Below are 6,623 nucleotides of genomic sequence, written 5' to 3'. Positions count from 1 at the left end.
TCTTTACTTTTCAAAACAGAAGTTGTTACTGGACTAAAGAGGCTGTTTGCCTGGGAACCAATAATATAGGGTTAAGCCTCGGACTGACCTGTTGGCAAAGTCACAAACAAGTCCCAGCTTAGAGGGCACAGTCCCCTTAAGCATAATTAGGCTTGACCTTATGAGGCTCCCTAGATCTTATCTGGGAAGCTAATGGGCTGAGGGACCAATTTTAACAGTGTAACTATGGTCAAAACAAGTGAAACTCACAAGAACAGTGTAACTATGGAAACCACTACCTTGTTTACCTCTGACTATAAAATAAAGGCTCAACTTGCCTCTGGATCTTTCTCTGTGGCCACAGCCAGGCACAGGAAGATCCACGGAGACTAAAGAGAGCTAGAGAGCTATGAACGCTGTCTCCGGGTAAATCATTCTTTGCCAACTCCGTCCACACCTTTGGGAACTCCTGGCCCGCTGGGGCTGGACCCCGGCATTTGCCTGCCAACATCAGAGTTCAATAAGACACAAAAAGGAGCTTGTAGCAAAGAAAGTAAGGGTTTACTGTATTTTAGGAAGTGTGCCCCACCTGGAGACAGGTTAGCTCAAAGACCTGGCTCCCTGATGGCTTTCAGGGGAGGGTTATGTAGAGGGAAAATCACTAATCATGGTGACTAAGGGAATTAGGTTTGTCGTCAGGGTCATGCTCTCTACTCATTGGTCTGTGCAAGGGTAGAGGTTGTTGATCAGTGCATCTGGTCCTGATGTCGGCCGTGGTGTTGCCATGGTTTCCCCTCTTTTCTGGACCTGGAGCTGAAACACCTGAGGCCTAGATGGCACCCCTAGTTTGACTAAAACTCTGTCTCTGGACTAAAGAGGCTGTTTGCCTGTGAGGAGCCAATATAGGGTTAAGCCTCGGGCTGACCTGTTGGCAAAGTCACAAACAAGTCCTCAGACACCGGCCACATGTGATCCCACTTTGTCATTCAACTCAGTCAGCACCCTGAGGGGAGAAATCCTGTTCTTTAAAGACAGGTCAGACCAGAAAATTATATTTTCCTATCTTTTTTTAATGTATAATGCTTAGAGAGGAAAAACTGACAAATTGTTAAACAAAACATTTCCACTACATTTTAAAACCACTTATATCTGATTTTGTTGCATTTTATTATTTTCTTAAAATCATCCAGATCATTTTTCCAGACATACAAAGACTGTTCTTGGTCACTAGAATGCAAGGTCGATGGAGATAGTTGATTTAATCTGTTCTTTTTTTTACTTAAATTTTTATATCCCCTGAGCCTAGAATAGGCCTGGCACATTCAACAAATGTGTTGAATAAGTGAATTAGTAATTGTTGCATTTAAATATCATATGTAATTTCTTCAAAAAGCTCTGGTGGCTCTTTAGAAGCAGCACTACATCTTTACCTTTGCTAACAAATACTTTTTAAAAAATTCATTAATTTTAGGTAAAGTGATACATGCTTATAGCACAATATTAAAACATCACCCAAAGACAGAGATAAAGAAAACTCCCATCTCTGACCTATGCAATCCCCAGTCCTCCCCACCTGTGCAGTCACTGCTACCAATTTCCTTTGTTTCTTTTTTTCCCCAAATATTTTTATTGATTTTTTACAAAGAGGAAGGAGGAGGGATAGAGAGTTAGAAACATCGATCAGCTGCCTCCTGCACACCTCCTACTGAAGATGTGCCTACAACCAAGGTACATGCCCTTGACCAGAATCAAACCTGGGACCCTTCAGTCTGCAGGTCAACACTCTATCCACTGAGCCAAACTGGTTAGGGCTCCTTTGTTTCTTTACAAAGATGTTCTATTCACATTCAAGCATAAATAAGTCTATTGTTTTCTGCTACTTTTTTTTTCAAAACGAGCACATAATATATTTTACAGACTTTTAGAATGGACACTATGCTAAATAATTAGTACATTGTTAACACTTTTCCACCACAGATTTTATTACCCTTTGATCTTAAGGAGGACAGTCTAATACAGACTTCTGAATTGGCATAGATTGAAATAAAGAGAAGAATATGTTCTGTTTAAAAATGTATCTACAGAGAAAAGATGATTGTAATTAATTTTTATGTATTACTGGTATTTTTGACGCAGATCCCCCTGGAAACTCCAATGTGAATTTCATTTGATTTCTGCACTTTGGCCCTCTCTTCCATCAGACTTAGATGCTGCATATAAAGTTCCTAGCAAAGATGCCATTTTTATTTTGAAAGATAAGTACTATATAAAGTTTTAAAATTTGTTGAAATAAATTAGATTGCAATCATTTCATCAAGGCATGAATTTTCTTCAGTGTGTTAAACTTTGGATGGTTTATTACTGTAAGATATTGCTAATGCTTAAATAAGATGTGTATAAAGAACATTATAAGCTCCATTTAAAAATATTCAATGAGACCTAAGTAATAGATGATATCCCATATTTGTGGATAGAAAATTTTAATATAGTAAAATTTCCAATTTATCTATAGATACGGGGAGTTTTCAATTCAAATGCCAAAGCTTTCATGGAATTTGACATACTGTTTCCATAATTTTACACGGCAAAGCAAAGACCACAAATAGCCAAGATATTCCTGGAGAAGCATAAGATGAGTAGAAATGTCCTGCTTTATAAAGCCTTAAGAGGTAACATGATGTGTCAGTGCAGGGATGGATTAGTTACCTAATGGACTATGCAGGCTTGTTGGCTCCTTTGTCAGACTTTTAAACTACCGTTTCAGTCCGTTCTATTGTTATGTGCTATTCGAGTTTCTACTTTTTGAGTTATTTTTATAAACGTTTTCCCAGGAATTTGTCAATATATTCTGTTTTCAAATCAACTGTTATAAATGATCAGAGTATTATTTTATTGTCATTTTGATTATTGCCGAAGTTGTGTTTCCTTTTTCATTACTAATGTTGAATCTTTGTGTCATTCTTTTCTTTATTGATTTCATAAGATAATAAGGTATTTGACAATTTCGTTGGTCTTTGCAGAGACCAATATTTAATTATGTTCTATCTGTGTTATTTCCTTCATTTTTGTTTTCTTTGAATTCATTCTATTACTACTTTTTATAACTTAAGTTTGAAACTTACCTTATTAACTTGGAGCCTTTTTTTCTAGTCTAAGCATTTGTGCCTATAAATATCTCTTTCTTCCCAGCCTTTGTTTTATCTCACAAGTTTCGATATATAGTATTTTCATCTGTTCATTTTAAAAAATCTTATCTTGACTCGTAAGTTATTTGGGAGTATTTTTTTTTTTTAACAGAATGAGACTTTTGTTTTTATTACTCAAAAAAGCTTCATTTTTAAATTTATTTAGCTTTCTGACTCTGTGCTTGTGCCTTCAACACTTTCACAACGATTTTCTGCTCCTCAATAAGGAAAGCACACTTGATCCTGTCACGGACACATTTAGCACCCATGGATCCACCATAGGCCCAGCTGACGTGTTTTTTCGTTTTAGACAACCTCATTAGAACCTTAGGCCTCGCAGCACGAACTCCGCGAAGTCGGCCTGGGCACACACCACACACAGATTTTGGTGCTTTCCCAACCTTCTTGGTGTAAAGGTAAACAATTCTATTACCAGGGGCTCGGGACAGTCTGGTTTTGTTAGAGGCTGTATTGTCGGACAGCCTCCGACGGTATGTCAAACGCTGGACCATGGTGAATACCTGAAGTCACCGTCCCCGGAAGAGGACTATTTTAGAGTATTTTTGAATTTCAAACTGTATGGGGATTTTTATAAAATATGTATTTCTAACAACCCCATTTTTATGAGGATTAAATGAAATAATGTGAGATTACAGTGGACATTGTTAGGGCTCTATAACTCTAAAGTATTGCTGCTATCCACGAATATTCCTAGCATTTATTTATCACGTGCAATGTGCCGAGAACAGTGCTTGTTAGTGGTGAAGTTTGAAACTAAAAGGTGCTCCTATTCTAGAGAAGGCAGCAGAGATGAAGCCCTCAGCATACTGCATGCATGATAAGAGCTGGGACTGAGGGAGGCCACGTGCCCTGGGAGCCAAGGAGGAGCACGTGACCCACACCCAAGGGTCAGCACAGATCTCTGAGAGGAGGTGATGTTAGGAGGAGTGTTAAAGGAGAAGAACTTTGCCGTGTGGAGACACGTGGGGTGTGTAGAGAGTGGAAAGGTCTTTAAGGCAGAAGCAATGTTTACACAAAATTAATAGTGTATCTGGAACTTCTCAGGCAGGTACAAGTCCTTCAGTGCAGGTGAAGCAAGAAATTGACATTTTAGATTAGATAACCTGGCTGTGATGAGAGGAAGGGGCTCGGGTTGGCATGGGAAGGGTAGTATAACAAAGTAAAAGCAAAGAGACTGATAGAATTGCATTGTCCTGATTCACTCAAATGTGTATGGATGCCCAAGGAATTCAGAAGCAGCACAGACTGGACCAGGTGACCATGAGATGCAAGAGGAAGTCAAAAGGAACTGATATATTGATGCAAAGCTTAAGAAAGAGTACTAGGTGAGAAATTTAGATTGAGAAGTCACCGAGACTATAAGAAATAACTAGGACTGGGCACTGTTAGTTATAAATAATAAATATAAGACCAAGAAAGGGCAGTGGACCATTTATTTGTTCACTCATTTATTCATTTACTCATTCAGAGAATATTTATTAAGTATCAGCTATGAACTGGCCATTGGGTTAGTGGTTAGAATTAAAACCAAGACTTCCTCTTTTTCATAATAATGCACTAAAATCATTTCTAAAACCAAAAGGATTCTCTCAGAATTTCTTGGGTTTCTTTTTTCAATAGGAAAGCAGTTCTGGGCCATCAGAGGAAATGAGGTGCAAGCAGGTTATCCAGGAGGCATCCACACCCGGGGTTTTTCTCCAGCCATAAGGAAAATGGATGCAGCTGTTTCTGATAAGGAAAAGAAAACATACTTCTTTGTAGAGGACAAATACTGGAGGTAAGATGCAATAGGAATGACTTGGTATGCAGCTTAATTAATTAAGAAAATTATTTCTTTCTTTAAGGATATTCACCACTCTTACCCGCTAATTTTGTCTAACTTCAAACTTTCTGATTATGAGGGAACCAGCTTCCCAGATAGAATAAAGGGCTCTCACAACAGCTGATTACTGGCTCATATATCCAGACTCCAAAAAACATCAGGAGAGCCCTGGCCAGTGTGGCTCAGTTGGTTGGGTGTCATCCTGTGTACTGAAAGGTTGCCAGTTCGATTCCCCATCAGGGCACATGCCAGGGTTGCAGGCTTCATCCCCGGGAGTGGGGCATGCAGGAAGCAGCTGATAGATGTTTCGCTCTCACATCAATTTCTCATTCTCTCTCTCTAAAAATCAATTTAAAATCTTTTAAAAAAAGACATCAGGAGAGACTAACTGAGGTCTAGACAATGGCCACTATAGGAAGCTTATGTGTGTCAGGCTATAAAGACAAAGTTTATGGGGCAAGTGTGATAGAGAACAAAACGTTTATTTTTAGTCAAATGATTTAATTCACTTTGCGTTTTATGTGTGTGCAGTCTTCATGCCTTTCCAGCAGAAGGGCACTTCGGATCTGTGTGTCTAGAGGCTTAGAAAACCAACCTCAGACATACACGTGGAGCCTCTGTACAATATCATTATGTCTTTGTTCCTGAGAAAATTCTGATTTATGTGCTAAGCTTAAAGTCCAGGGAAGTCACATACATTTTTAGCCATAAAAATGTTTAACACTTCCTTCCACCAGTTGAGGACTATCCAGGATTCCACACTGGAGCATTCACATTACTTCATACTGTTGCATGCAATGGGGCCTCTGCACAATGTTGACCTGTATTTCTTTCATTCAGTACAGATTTGACGAAAACAGCCAGTCCATGGAGCAAGGTTTCCCCAGACGGTTAGCAGATGATTTTCCAGGAGATGAGCCGAAGGTTGATGCTGTATTAGAGGCATGTGGTACAAAGACACTCGTTTCATTGCCAATGGGGACACATTGGGGCATTTTATATCAAAATGATTTGGAGAATCAAAACTATTGCAAACTACTCGGTCTTATGTCTTTTTAAGCCAAATTATTGAAAACTTTGACTTTCTAATTTATGCAGATTAGATTAAAATTTGTTTTTCTTGGACAGTTTCCAAGTCTTTGTTTTACATCTGCACGTAAAATCAAAGGACACTTCCTAACAGCTTAGTCATTATCATTGGTATAATAATACAACCAGTGAGAGCCAGGTTTACTAATGGCTGTGTGTCATCCTCCTCTCTCACTCTCTTCTATTGCATCTCAAGGTGCCAAGTCTGGCCTTCAGTTGCAGTTGGCAATTGTCTGCACTAAATAATTCATTTGTAAATAAATAGTAGCCCTCCCATATGCTCAAAATAGACAAGATTTAATCCCTGGTAATGGGCAGATAAGAAAATAAAATTTCAAAACAACAAGAAAGCCCACTGCATGGGAGAACATATTTGCCAATGTTATCACCGATAAGGGTTTAATCTCCAACATTTATAGGGAACTCATACAACTTAACAAAAGGAAGATAAACAATCAAATCAAAAAATGAGCAAAGGACCTAAATAGACACTTTTCAAAAGAGGACATTCAGAAAGCCAAGAGACA

At 38.7% G+C, this 6,623-nt stretch overlaps 1 long non-coding RNA gene and 1 pseudogene across 1 annotated transcript; one reads left to right on the top strand and one right to left on the bottom strand.

Annotated features, from left to right (window-relative positions):
- Window positions 1-3,295: 3,295 nt before the first annotated feature.
- LOC102243650 lies at window positions 3,296-3,705 on the bottom strand (annotated as a pseudogene).
- Window positions 3,706-4,415: 710 nt separating this feature from the next.
- Window positions 4,416-6,130, top strand: LOC106727117. The gene is made up of 3 exons (XR_001363278.1): window positions 4,416-4,510; window positions 4,806-4,962; window positions 5,853-6,130. It is a non-coding gene; the product is annotated as an uncharacterized LOC106727117 (long non-coding RNA).
- The last annotated feature ends 493 nt before the right edge of the window (window positions 6,131-6,623 follow it).

This window comes from Myotis brandtii, unplaced genomic scaffold, assembly GCF_000412655.1.
Source record: "Myotis brandtii unplaced genomic scaffold, ASM41265v1 scaffold37, whole genome shotgun sequence".
NCBI classification, from domain to species: Eukaryota; Metazoa; Chordata; class Mammalia; order Chiroptera; family Vespertilionidae; genus Myotis; species Myotis brandtii.
This window is presented reverse-complemented; position numbering and strand designations above follow the sequence as displayed.